At 35.8% G+C, this 12,897-nt stretch overlaps 1 protein-coding gene across 1 annotated transcript in view; it reads right to left on the bottom strand.

The window, feature by feature from the left end:
* Window positions 1-3,811, bottom strand: part of LOC150076459 (uncharacterized) — a 37,342-nt gene extending 33,531 nt beyond the window's left edge. The window contains exon 1 of the mRNA XM_090387528.1: window positions 3,678-3,811. The gene's annotated coding sequence lies outside the window, so the exon portion shown is untranslated. The remainder of the gene's footprint in view (window positions 1-3,677) is intronic.
* Between the last annotated feature and the right edge of the window lie 9,086 nt (window positions 3,812-12,897).

Raw genomic sequence — 12,897 nt, 5'->3', positions numbered from 1 at the left:
ATTTTTTTTTCGCTCCAATTTTTTTTTTAAGATTGTAAAATTTAAAACAGCAAAAATAAGCAATCAATAACGACGAACACAGCACACACAAATTGAACATGTGATATACGGAGCAACAAGTTTACAAAGCTTAAAAATTAGGAATGAAGAGAAGATTCTGAAAATTTATGTTTTTTTTGTATGACTGAAGATTTCAGTGAAGAGGACACACAGTTCACCATAATAACTTAAAAATTCACAAAATTCCAGCCATCGGAGTTTACTGATTTTTAACAGATTGCACTAATAGAAAAACCCAATAAACCGAAAACTGCAAATTGTTTTATGATAATGACCTACAGAAATGTGCTTTAGTAAAATGTGAGCTCACGTGAGGTGATAATAGTGTGTTGTGATAATAGTGTATTTCTTAACCCTGTGAAGTTCTTTACAGAAAATTTCATTTTAACCATTATCATGGTGCCAACCAAGTGACAGCGGTACTAATGAATCTACCAAGAAAAGGAAAGCGATCCATTTGGATCAGAAATTAAAATAATGAGGATGTATGAAAATGGTCAAACATTAACAAGTATCATGCGGAATTTAGGTTGTTCAGCGTCAACAGTGAACACAATAATAAAGAGCAAAGAGAATATGAGAAGCAGTGAGGGGATCAGCACCAATGAAGTCAATTATAATAACCAAGGCTATGAAATACGTATCAGTTTTTACAGTACAATAATAACACGCATTTTTTTTCTTTCTTTTATGTTTTCTTTTCTTATATGCCACTCTGGCTACTCAGCTGACCCCAGATAAAGTTTTAAATTGAACTAATTAAAAATATATAACTAATTAATTGAAAAATATGTAACTATTTTTCTTCATTCTTCTGAGGATATATGGTTTTTGTTATTTTGGCATATGAAGAATATAATAGCAATATTTTATTAGTCATTCCCGAGTTACATAAAACTAGACTTACGTAAGAAGTCCTGGAATGTATCTCTTATGTATGTCGGGGACTTACTGTACACATTGCACTCCCCAATTCAAATTCTGTATCCCTGTGGCTGAGTTGCACCATATGGCTAATAATATTTAGTGTAACCCCTTTTGTAGTCCTAATAAAATGACAATTACTTTTAAATCACCACATATCTGCCACTCATACTTCTGATAGTTTACACCTATACAGATGTTCTCCATGTTTGCATATGTTTCTTTTTTGTGGACGGCATATGCAAAAGGTACCGAAGGCAGCATATTTCCATCGTGTGTAATAACACAGCCTTAAGGCTAACCATAGAAGCATCTATAGTCACCATTCTTCGGAAAATGTGCCTCATGATCATGCTACCATTAGACCATCAACATCCTTACAAACAGTGAGTTCACCTTGTTTGATAGAATTTATCAGTCTTTATTTCAAGTACATTTTGTCACTTTCACAGATTGAACTAGATCTAGAAGATTTCACTGTCGTAGCTTCGAGGCCAAAAGCTCTGCCTTATTCTTCGACAGTTTGAGATCACTGATGAGGTCATTAAGCTTACTTTCTATGATCTTATGTGGTTCAGAAGGATAAAGGTTTGGACAAAATGGTGGATCCCTTGATTAGACGGCTGCTGTACTTCTTCATGTATATCAAGTTGACATTCATCAGTGTCTTCATCAGAGTGTACAGAAAAATGTCAAGCAGTTCTGAAATAAGTAGTCTTTCACCGTGAGGCATTGGACAAATTTCAGATGGTATATTTGGCTATGTCACTGTCCACTTTTTCTTCACTGTCATTCCTTTTCTAATAGGAGGCATCATACAGAAGTAACAGTCTGTGATGTGATTTGTTGGCTCCCTCCATATCATGGGCACTGCAAAAGGCATAAAACATTCCTTTTGATTCACCCACATGTTGAGTTTTGATGAACATAGGGCAGCATATGAGCCCAGTTCTTGTCTTGGTCACCTACCTTACACCCAAAGTACCAGTAGGCCTTTTTTATGGCCTACTGGTACTTGAGTTAAGGGACCCTTTCTTGAAGCTAACGTGACTTCTCTACATACGTAACAGAAGTCATCCAGACTATTCACACACTTACAGGAAACATTAATCTTACACAACACAAATGTGTAAAAAGTAGGAATCTCACATAGAACAACTATTAACAAATCACCCAGTACCTAGCTGTATTCAAGGATTACTGCAACAGAGTTGAAGACACATTTGAGGCGGCAACAAACTGTCACATGATGCAGAGCAAGGTGACAGTTGCTGATCATGTGATTAGAGTGTGGTGATACTGAAACTACAGTGTTGCCATGCATTTTGCCGAGAGCCATAGTTGATAATGTAGAGTAACTTGCTAACATGAGACTTCAACTGTAATTTGAAAACAAGAGCCAATTGGCAAATTTTAATGTGATTTTCTTGTTCAGCAGCATAAAATTAGTCAAGATATTTTCATTTTATGTGTTGACCAGTGTTATTGGCTGGAAAAAGGTTTTTTTTTTTTTTTTTTCCCTGATGCTATAGTTTGATTTCTGGCATCGCTTGCCACCATTAATATTCGGGTCTGTCAGTTATAAAAACAATATGCTTAAACAAAAAAACTGATGTTAATAATAATAAAAATAGTATGTTTAAACTGAATTATAAATGTAAACTAATTAAAATGTTAAAAACTAGTTTACAAAGAAAACTGGTTACATCACAGAAATGTAGACACGTATAGTATCTTAAGTAGGACGGCACCTGAATGAAAGTTCAACTCCACCTTGATACACTGTGATGAATACAGAACTCTATAAAAGGCAAGAAATGTGTGTAATATTATATTTGTGCAGTGGGTGTGTGTTCTTAAATTGTATTTGCCATTTAGTCACCAGGAAAATGATTATCTGGAAAGTATGCCGAGTGTCTGTCTACACCATGGGAAGGTAGGCCACAACTGCACATGTATTATGGCCAACCTAGGCTGTAGCGAAAGTGAGTAACTCAAAGCTGTAGTACTTGAGTTACTCAACATTCACTACAAAAGTGGCATCTGACACCGCTGCCCATTTCCAGTAAATTCTGGCAGTGTACTTACCTTATGTCCTGATCACAGAATCAGTAGCGCTGATTCTGTGATCAGGACATAAGGTAATTTATCTAAAAAATACTTAAAATCATTAACAAAAGAAGGGAAACTCCGTTTTGCAGAAATCGTGCATCCATACGATTATAACCTACTGTCTGGAGAAGACACGCTACCAGATATCGAATCCTCAGTCTTCCTGCACTAAAAACTTCAATTAATAGCATCACCGAGGATGGCGAAACAACCATTAATTCGGAAAAACATGAATACTAAACAATCCGAAAAGTGACCTAACATTGAACCATAAATTTATGTATCCTGTATCGGAAACATTGAAGTCATTAATAATGAAGCTTATGTGTAGCCCAACAAAATTACGGTTAATCAAATATAAGAAAAGAGAAACCTCCATTAGATTTTTACAATATATTACTGAAAGGAGAGTGCAAACTTCCATTTTCTTAAAAAAAACTGAACCCACATCTTTATTTTCCAAAAGTTTACGCCTACTTCCTAATCCATAAAAGCCATTTTACGACGTTTTGTTAGAATGCCCTATCATACGCTACGCACAAATTACTTATATGTTATACAATATTTTATATGATACTTACAAACTAAATTCCAGAAGACTGCTCGGTAAAAATTATAACGATGACATTACTTTTAATTGATGACAGCAATTTTTTCAGCCCCTTTCAACTACATTCTATACCGCAAACACTTTCGCATATCTGAATCAACTCAGAACCAGTGTTGCCAACTCTTAATAATATTTTCCGCTAGCCGCATACTCAAAATCCGCTATTTTTAGCACTTGACCCGCCAAATTTTTTAAATTTTCATTTGTTTGTACTTTGTAGTGAATAAAAACAAACAAACAAATAGTATATATAAATAGTTATTTATTCTTCTGTTTTTAATATAAAATCAATATCTAAAAATCTAAATTAATTTCGAAATTCAATACCTCCTCATCATATGCTTCTTGTGTACCTATTTTGCGAAGCACTTCTTCAGGTAAAACATAATTTCTACAACACTTTTCAACTATTTTGAGCCCGTATCGTACTGATAAGATTGCATTAACCATGCCAACACTCATTCTGTTGCGTCTTTTGTTTTTTACTAGATTTAAGTTGCTGAATATTCTTTCCACATCTGCATTGGATAATGGCAAAATTAAAATACCCAATGCAAATTCGCTAATTTCTTTAAATGGATTTTCACCGCTTGCATCTTGATATTTCGAAACTTCTGACCAAAACTTCATTGTATTGTTGAAGTTTTCCCATTTAACGAGAGTATTGTTTATATACTGTTGCTCAATTTTTTCAATTTCTACTTCAGACAATTTTAAATTTTGTAATAAATTTATCAGTGGTTCTTTTTGTTGCTTTAATATATTGTTAACTGAGATTAATGACATTTTTTTCTAATTCTTTTATGTTGTCCGGAAGGCGTTGTTTTAATTGTTGATACAAATCAATCAAGAAATTACGGCATCTCTCTCTTATTGAAATTTCATCTGTTGTTGTGATAAGTTTATTTATTATTAATTCATTTATTTTTCTTTCAAATTGGTAACCTAAATATGGCTAGGGTCTAAATAATTATTAATGTCCTCTTCTATCCTTTCAATATGTGTATTTGGTAAAAACATTTTATGGCAATCATCGACAATAGCGTGTTTAAATCATGTAGTGATAATGTAGGATCAGCAGTATTTGATTCAAAAGATTTGTTCACTCTTTGTACTTCAGATAAGATAGGTTTTAAAAATAAAAGATACGCTAAATTACTTTCATCTTTAAACATTGAATAAAGAAGTTCTGCAGTATAACATTTGTCAGTCAAACGAGTTATTTCAAAATGGGCTTTTAATTCAATATACTGTTCTAAAATTCTTGTTATAGCAACTTCAATGGATAACCACCTTGTTTGACACGAATGAATTATCTTTTTTCGGATCTGCACCATCGTTTATGGCACTGTATAAATATTTGAATTGATTTTGTCGGCTGGCGGATTTACTAAACCAATTATAAGTTTCAGCTATCATGAATTCTAGACTTCTAGGGAATGTTTCGCGGGTTGCATGAGATACTGCTAATTGCATAGAATGACATACGCATTTAATTAATATCAAGTTCGGTACATCGGACTTCAAATGTGTATAAACGCTGTTATTAACTCCAATCATAACGCTAGCATTATCTGTCCCAAAGCCCACAAGATTATTTAAATGAAGTTTAAAATTTTCCAGCGTTATTTTAATTGAATTTGAAATATTTTCAGCGTTACACTGATCTAATTCTACAAGTGCTAAGAATGTAGAAACTCTTTTATCGAATTGCTCATCATAATACACAATTGCAATACCTAATAGTTTTGTTACACTAATATCGTTTGATTCATCTAGTAACAAACTATAGTTTGAAAAGCCATTGAGCTCTGACTTCAATAAATCTTTCTGAAAGTGGGGGTGTAGGATATATTTTATAATGCCGCTGCATTTTGTTCGATGAATTTTTAAAGTTTTGGCTGTTTGATCTTGGAATGCATTCTTACATAATTCACCAAGGTGGTCTATTCCCAGTATTGACGAGTGAGCACAAACAAACAAACTTAACTTTGCTTCAGCTTCCACTGTTTGTAAATTCTTGGTTGGAAAATTTAATTTAGATTGGTTGCCTGATCTATTAGGTGAAAATGGTTCTGCTGACTTAATAGGTTTGAAAGTTTTTAAATGACTTTTAATGTCCGAAATTTTAGCAGTAAAATCAGACTTGCAATATTTACATCTTGCTCGAGTTGGATGTCCTGGAATCTCTACTAACCAGTCTTTGAATTGTGGTAAAGCTAACGATTCCTTCCGAAAATTTTGGGTATATTTCGTTTTGTTTTTGTCCGCCATCCCGTAAGGTAAGGCTTATGGCCAGTCCGCCTCTGTCGATAGAGAAAAAAAATATGAAATCGTGAAACGCTTTGAGCGAAATGAAAGACCATGTGATATTGCACGTGCCACAGACCTAAATGAGGCAACGCCGAGAATTACAAAGAATGCGGAGAAAATAAAAACAACTTTGATAGCAGGAACAACTAAAAGTGTAATTAAAATCCATTAGATTAAGACTCAAAGAATTGGAAGAGGTGGAACGGCTGTCATCTGTTTGGATAGAAAATCAAACAAAAAACAAGTTTGCTTACGATACAAGCAAAAGCATTAGCAATATTTTATTACGACCTTTACGTAATAAAAAATACGTAATAATCGTAATAAAATACGTGAGTATTTTATTACGATTATTTATTGTGTTTGGTAATGTTTTGGTTACAAATGTGTGTTCAATCTTGGGTGGTCGGCACCTAACCCAATTTTTCCCATAGGGCCTGTTGTTTATATTGCACGAGGGTTTCTAGGAATACAACTATCGTGCTATACGAGGACTGACTATACTAAGATATTATTACACTGTGGTTATTAGAAATAATTATTACTTATTACTCTTATTACTTATTGCTCTGTGGTTATTAGAAACGTTGAAAGAGATGTCGGTAATTCGGATCGCATTTCTTGGAAGCCAAACAAATACGACGAAGAAAAATTATCCAATGCCATTCCTTCGCGGTTTCAAAAAAAGGCGTCATTAGAATTTTTTCCACATTTTTAGATTTGATCCAACAATTTAAAGCTATGGCCCAATGATCAGGTCGTTTGACCGCGAGCGTAACTACGTAAAATTGTTGGGGTTCTCCTCAGGGAAATCCAGAATAATATGAAACCGATTCTTCGCTTTATAAAAAAAAAAAACTATGAAATATGATATCCCTACTATTTCAATTATGAATTATTTTTATTGTTGATCAAATAATTAATTGAACAATTCATTTAATAATTCTTAAATGAATATTTCTTAATTTAAATGTTACATTGCCAAAATACATAAAATGCTAAACATTTATACTCTTCCCGCTAAAATATCCGCTATCCGCTATTTCATATTTTTATCCGCGAAACATGAAGCAATTCCGCTAAATCTAGCGGGAAAACCGCTAAAATGGCAACACTGCTTCGAATTCCTGAGATCTGGAGGGAAAACAGTCACTGTTAGTGGAAGTAGCCATTCACACAATTAAATAGATATAAATAAAACTACTTTTATACTGTATTGTATGGAAGCAGTTTTAAAACTTAGAATTTATATTTAAAATTATACTTTAAATACTCTAAATTTCAAATTTGCTAATTTTGAAGTGTCTAGAATTTTGTCCCGACATCAAAGGAGAGATTGCGACCCCAGGGGCTCACATCTGGTGAGTATGGGCTTGGCACATCCAGGGTCCTGAGCTGGATATCACCATTCTTGGTGATTCCCTTCTACTTCTCTCTCTCTCTCTCTCTCTCTTAGGGTAACTCGCGATTTTTTTTTTTTTTTTTTTTTTTTGCTAGTGCAGCATAAGCCTCAAGCTTCCTTCCACCATATAGCTAATAATAATAAAAAGAAGACCGGTGTCAATCAATTAAGCCTTGATTTTTTTTTACAGGAATAAAACAGACTTAGCATTAGCATTAGTTGAAGCATATGATGCAAGAAAGCAAGCTTATACAGCATCAGCTATAAAAAAAAAACCTTTCCATTTCACCCATCAGATCACTCCAAATGTTTGTCTAGTTCAGCCTTAAATTTATTTGAGCTATCATCAACCACAACCAAAGAGGGAAATCTGTTCCAAATATCAACTACTTGCTGGCTAAAGGCAAACTTCAACACATCTATTCTGCAACACAGCGGCAACCCCCAAGTCAGAATGCGCTGGTCCCAAGGAACTAGTTGTTGTGGGTGACTCTATTGTCAGGAAAACGGGGAACACATTGAGCAAAAAGGATAGATGGAACAAAACCAGGGTATGTCTGCCAGGGGCAAGTGTTGATGATGTTGTAAAGCAGATATCATCTTTTAAGGGCACAAAGGGTGATACTGTTGTACACGTTGGCACTAATGATATTAAGAATAGGAGACCGGCAGAATTCCTTAACAAGTATAAGACAATGCTGAAAAAAAGCCGTGAGTTCGGGTTGAATTTGAAAGTATCTGCAATTCTGCCCAGACACGATAGGAGGGAGTATACGATGACAGCCTTGTCGATCAATTCGGCCTTAGAAAGATTGTGCAAGGCTCAAGGGGTAGAATTTTTTTTAGACTGGTCTGTGCTTGTTAACAGGAGAGACTGCTTCTACAGGGATCGGATATAGTTAAATAGAAAGGGTGCAAGAATATTTGATGATGCTATCCAGGCAGAGTTAGGTGGGTCGGAAAACTGCTAACTTGGGGGGGGAGTACACGGAATAATATATTAACAGTAGCCGCTGGCAGAGGTAAAAGTGATTCTTGCAGTACTACTATTGAAATGTAAGTAGCATAGCATTAGCATTAGTAGAGGCATTTGATGCAAGAAAGCAAGCTTATGCAGCATCAGCCAAAAAAAAAAAAAAAAAAAAAAATTAAGTAACATAAATAAATAAAAATAACCACTTCCACTTCACCCCTCTGTTCGTTCGAAATACCTTAAGAACCAACACTATTTCTAAAGGTTACAACAACAAAATCTTTACATAGGGTACTCTTTATTGATGAGAGTAGATTCACTCTCAGCAGCGAATCTGGATGTCAGCTAATTTGGCGAGAGGTTGGCACACAGTATCACCCTGCAAACATCACTGAAAGGGAACGATATGGCGGTAGAGGTATTCTCGTCTGGGGAGACATTATCTTGAGTTCTGTACATCCATAAAGTGGACGTACAGAACTCAAGAGAGTGGAAGGCGGTACTGTAACCGATGCATGCTACAGTACTGAGGTAATCCTTCCCCTTGTGCTTCTGTTACGAGGTGCGATTGGCCCCGAGGTCGTGTTTTTGGATGATTACGCTACACCCCATCGCACTGCAGCTGTTGATATGCTTTTGGAAAGTGAGGACATTGTTCTTATGGATTGGGCTGCCCGTTCCACCAATCTGAATCCCATCGAATACATATGGGACGCTCTGTCCACACCCAACAGAAAATGTTCACCAGCTGAAGATGGCGCTGACAGAGAAATGGACGATGTTACCGCAAGAACTTAACAACAACAACGTTGTTCTAAGTATGATGGACATGCAGTTCAAAGCCTGCATCGACATTAGGGGTAGCCATATCTCCTACTGAGGACCACCTCTTCTTATTGTTTCATCTTTGGTAGTGATGCATCTCTATCATGGCACCCAGTGCTATGTTGCCATTTTTGAATCAAGTCCCTCTGTACCGTTTTGTTTCCGTTGTTAGTCGGTATTGTTTCCTTCATCATTTCTGTACCTCACGAGGTTCCTTTGGTATCCGTTTCCCATATCCAGGCCACTCTATGAGAAGCTACAGGTGAAAACCTGACTGGTCCTTAAATTTCGCAAACCAGTGTAGCATCAAACTGGTGAGACAAGACTTAGCCTGAACAAACGCATGCTGTGCCTGAAATATTACTGCAGTCCGCGCTAGGTGATCCTGTATCACCTCTTTAACAAGTGACTCCATTCTTTTCCCCGGAACATAAATTAAACTAACAGGGTTATAATTATTTGTGTAACCCTTTTGTTGGGGTTACATTTGTAGATCTGCAGTCCATAGGGACTTCCCCTGAATCTAAGGATGCTCTTCTAATTTTGGCTAAGGGTTTGCTAACTTCCTTTGCTGCTTCCTTTAATATAACTGGATAGATCCCATCCACCCCATGTGCCTTTTTTATGTTTATCTTCAACAATTTCTCCTCCACTTTGCTCTCAGTTATTACAAAATCACTTAACTCCCTGTTAGAGTTTGATAAACTTCTTTCATTTCCCTTCTTGAATAACTCCTCCTGTATGAATGTAGATCCAAAATACTCACTTAGTTTATCAGCTATTCGAGCAGGATCATCACCAGCCGAAATATCCATGTTAAGTGGGCCAATCTGATTCATCCCCTTCTTTTTAGAGTTTACATAAGTGAAGAACTCTTTACTGTTTTTCTTTGCATCATTTGCCAAGGATTTCTCATAATCTGCCTAACATGCTTTGTGACTTGATTACAGGCTAGCTTATATCTGCCGTAGGCTTTTTTGTTGCCTGATAATTTATATGCACCCCATGCATTTTTCTTTTCCGCCACGAGCCTCATTAATTCATCCATTTAGGCCTGAACTTTCAACAGTATTTCTAAATTGGTAAGAAAAGCCTAGGAGCCTCCAAGACTAGTAGTCCCTAAGGCTTCACATTCAGAATTCACCGTTGATAACATCATCATTGATTCCACTGTATAGAATTTAAAAACCACTTTAGTCGCCTTTACGGAAGCAAAAACCCTTCCCTTTAGCCTTGATGGTAGTTACATCTTTAAGTAAATCCCATATCAGTACACTCTGATCACTTTCACCTGGTGATTCCTTTATCTGCATATTTTTAGTGCATGAATAATCGCTGCTGATAATCAGCTGAAGAGTATTACTCCCTCTGGTTGCCCCTCGAACATGTTGCTGTAGAAAACAATCCTCCAATAAATCCACAAACGTCTTGCTAGCGTGCGAGTGCCGGTCAATATCTGAAAAGTTAAAATCTCCCATTAAAAGTCATTCTGATTCACTGACCCACTCTATTTCTCTGCAGATCTGTTCGTTGTACTCATCAGAGTTATTAGGCCTATAACACATTCCTACTCTCATTTTCTTTTTCCCATTGTTTATATAACACCAAACAGACGCAACATTGTACTGTCTACCCATGTCAACTGGACTTAAAATACAGTGGGTGCAAAAATACATTTGCCGATGCTATCAAGGCAAAAATATGTGGATTGGGAAACTGCTAGCTTGGGTGGGAGATACACAGACTAATGGATTAAGAACAGCCACCGGCAAAAGTGAATCGATTCTTGCATTACTTCTGTTGCGACCTGTTGGAAGCCCTTATGCAAAAAGCATGCATGGGTATACGGGCTGTGTTACGAATACGAAGAGTAACAATAGGCATAATACTTGCTTGTACACCAATGCTGGAGGCATAGTAAACAAAATCTGACGAATTCAATCTATTAGTTAATTAGAATGAGTTCTGAAAGGATAGGAAGGTGACTGGAGTTATGCTCATGGTAAACAAGCATATTCTGTCTACAGTACAAACAGTTCACGTATGTGGCCAGTATCAGTTAAGCGTGACACGCACTGGGAAAACAAAAATGAGATTAGGATTTGCTAATGTACAAATGGAAAAATATAAAGACCAAACAATCCGAAAAGTGACATTATATTGAACAGAAAATTTATATATTCTGTATCAGGAACAGAGAATTCCTCCATTAGACTTCTACAACAATATATACTGAAAGGAGAATGCATACTTCCATTCTCTAAAAAGTTGAAGCCTACATCCTTATCCCAGAAAGCCACTTTATGCACGTTTTCTGTAAGATTGCCGTATTGTGCACAAATGGAGACAGCAAAGGATGTCAAATATGATGTTAACAACTTTCAGAAAAGAGTGAGCCAGTAAATCAGAATACCTTATGAAGAAGAATTTTATCTTTTCATATGTTGAATGGAAATTGCGCGTTGGTCACTAATAGTAACAACATTTCAAAATTTACTGTGTGTTCGCCGGATAACCTTTATTACCTAGTGATTAAGACAATCAACTATTACAATTACTCAACATTCAAGTGTATAAAATGGTTTCCGGACAAGCTCATCACTAACATTAGCATTCCAGGAGGCCTGGGCTTCAATCTGATCGACTAGCAATTTAGTTAGGACAAACTCTCTTATCCTGAAGATCTGCCCCTAGGCATTAAGGCAAACTCGCGATATAGAGAGGCGCTGTGTTCTCCACTCTTTTCCCCCCTTTTCCAGTTGGCAGGGATTCTCTAGAGTGGCCCCTTAACAATGGTTCTTTTACAAGTTTGCATGTAATTAAAAAGACTGGTCATGACATAAATATTAACAAACAAAAAAGGTTTATTTAACATATATGTATACAAATGAGTACAATATAATTGGTACATAAGTTAGATTAATTGGTATGTAATTGTTAAGTAAACTAACTGGATACAAGCAGTATCTTGCCTTAGCAATATTATAATTTTGTAATATTCTTCATGTGGCTTTTACATTCATTCTCTAGCAAGAACAAAATAATTTGTGTTCGTCATAACATAACTCTGTTCAAATACTAGAACAGGGAATTATATTAACTTAATAGTGTAACTAATATTTGACAATTAAATTAATAAGTTGCATTATCAATTAAACTGAGTTCTAAGAAAATAATACAATTGTCGGGGTATATTTATATATATGTGAGGAGCGATGTCTTATAAATGCATTAAAACGTATGCATATAGTAGGTTCAGCTTTTGGGTAATTTAATATAGTTTGTTATTAAACAATAAGGGTTGACTTACCCGAAAATATTCTGCACCGCCTCGGTGGGGGGGAAATCTGTATCAGACATCAATATGATTCTTTTCTCATCTTTTCCCTAGTAATTATTAATTTACTTCTTCTTCACACAGTCACAAAAATCGGCCAAAACTATCACTGCTCTTTTCTTCCGTTATGTCTTGCGCAAATTTAACTGTGTGTGTGTCCCCTTATTTTTCCCCTTCTCAAATATATACATCTCTGCATCCCCTCAACTGACATTTCTCCTGACCTTTTACTGATCTCACGCGTCAACAATGTGGGGAAAAGCACTACTTTGTGACTGCCAACCCATGGGATTTAACACCTATAAATGATATGTTATATTAATGTGTTTATTAGAGTTCTG

The sequence above is a fragment of the Mastigoproctus giganteus genome, chromosome 13 (genome assembly GCF_048544385.1).
Source record: "Mastigoproctus giganteus isolate SK-2022 chromosome 13, ASM4854438v1, whole genome shotgun sequence".
Taxonomy (NCBI): Eukaryota; Metazoa; Arthropoda; class Arachnida; order Uropygi; family Thelyphonidae; genus Mastigoproctus; species Mastigoproctus giganteus.
Note: the sequence above shows the minus strand (reverse complement) of the source record. Positions and strands in the feature narration are given on the sequence as shown.